The sequence below is a fragment of the Lactuca saligna genome, chromosome 5 (assembly GCF_052625555.1).
Source record: "Lactuca saligna cultivar CGN05327 chromosome 5, ASM5262555v1, whole genome shotgun sequence".
NCBI lineage: Eukaryota > Viridiplantae > Streptophyta > Magnoliopsida > Asterales > Asteraceae > Lactuca > Lactuca saligna.
The window spans coordinates 207,801,680-207,803,867 of NC_136421.1; positions in this window are offsets into that span (position 1 = coordinate 207,801,680).

A 2,188-nucleotide genomic window follows, 5' to 3' on the forward strand; every position below is an offset into this window, starting at 1 on the left:
AAAAAAAAAAAAAAGGTTACATATTTCATATGTTATCACCGATATTAAATTACCCCCCCAAAAAAAAAGCAGTTTCACCTTTCCATCACGGGAGCTTTTTAGAGAACGATCACAGGAAAAGACTTTGAGTGATAAGACTTTGTAGATTGGTCTTAACAAAACCATCTAATTGCACTAAAATCGGATTGCAGTCAAATCAGTAAGGCAACCATTAATTTGGTCCTAACAAAACCATCGAATTGCACTAAAGTCGAAGCATAGTGATCAAATCTCAGATAATAGAAGATTGTAATCAATAAAGAAAGTAAGATACAAGTTTCAAGTGGTGAGTTGGCACACAGACGAGAAACTTCAACCGTTCATATTGACAATCGAAGCAAAAAGTTATGAATGTTTAGAAAAATTGAGATTAAAAACACAAACCAACAAGCGTCAAGCAGCCATCACGATTAACAACCAAACATGAGCCAAATAATCCATCAATGAGTTCTACAACATATTGATCAGCTAACTCCCATAATCACATACGTTTATACAATTTCCGATGCTGATCTGTCTTCTCCATCGTAAATTATATTTTCCTTCCGATCCCTAACAAACCACTCCTACTAAATTGATTAGAATTTCCATTCTCCTACAAGAAATCCTCGAGAAATTATTTTGAGGCGAGATGATTTTGTGATCGACGGCCGATTGATAAAGGGATGTTGGTTTGGAAGGGTTTAACTAATTAAGAAGAGATTAATTGAATTATTTTTTTACCATAATTAGATATATCAAGTTTACCATTATACCCTTTTTAATTTATTTAATGATTTATTATTTCCTGAATTCTCATTGGTGCATACATGCACAAAATAGTTGCTAGAAACATTTGAACCTAGCGCTCTCTGTGTGTGTGTGCGTTTATATATATATATATATATATATATATATATATATATATATATATATATATATATATATACATATATATATATATATATATATATATATATATATATATATATATATATATATAAACTATAAATGGTTAAAAAGAATTATAAATGGATAATGAATTATTTGTTTTTTATGAATTATTGTTAAATAAAAGTATTTTATGTTAAAAAAAAAGTCCAGGTTGTAATCCTGCTTAATAAATGATTGTTTTTTTTTTTTGCCAAATGTCATTCTCTCATGAGTTTTGACACTTGTCATTTTGTGGTATTTTTGAAATAAATATTATCTACTTGTCAATTTTTGGTTTGTTTCAATTTTTAAAATTAAAGTCATATACTTATATATGTAAAGTATTAAATATCATATATATGATATTAAATTGTAATAAATATGTTTCTTCCTTTTTTATTTTAAAATGTATATTAAAAAATATTTTATGTTTACACTTTAATATATGTTTTTTAAAACATCCCGAGTTTCACACCTAGTATGATAATATTTTAAATTATATATTATTGGTTGTCATTTATAGCACAAAATCTATTGAAATGTAGTAATTTCTCTATAATAAAAAAATAGAACATAGTCTTTATATTCTCTGATAATCTAATCTCAATCACTTCAATAAATTTTTTGAGTTATTTTGAAGGTAAACTATCTCAATTTCATTGATAAGATCCTTCTAATAATAGTAAACTATTTCAACATAATTTGTAGAGACGTGTTCCCCTTAGGGGGAGGGTACCTTGCACGGGTTTGGAAATATTTATAAGAGGTACCGCCGGTACCCCCAAGGTGTCGTTCCTTATTCAACGATTTAATAGTTGTGGGTTGAATGAGTTAGATAAGCGGCTTCACTAACCAGATCCTCATTTTCAATTCAAGCAATAATCACTTGTGCATTATGCATCAAAACTTGTACCTAAACAACTTTATATGTTTTTTAATTATTTTCTAAATGAGTTTGTATATATTTAATATTATGTAAATTAGTTTTGTATAATTTTTATTAGTTTGTGTTTATTTTAAAATAAAAAAATTAAGTGGATTGAGTGGGTTTGAAAAGATAAGATTTCCTGGTGTTGTGGGTTGAGAAAGATAGAAGAGGGATTAGAGAGAAATGCTGATGTGGCGCTGATATGACAGTGAATTAAGTGAGTTGAGAGGCTTGGACTCCCTCCACCCTTATTGATCATCATTCTCATCATTTTTATTTTTAACATACCATAGATACCATTTCTTAATA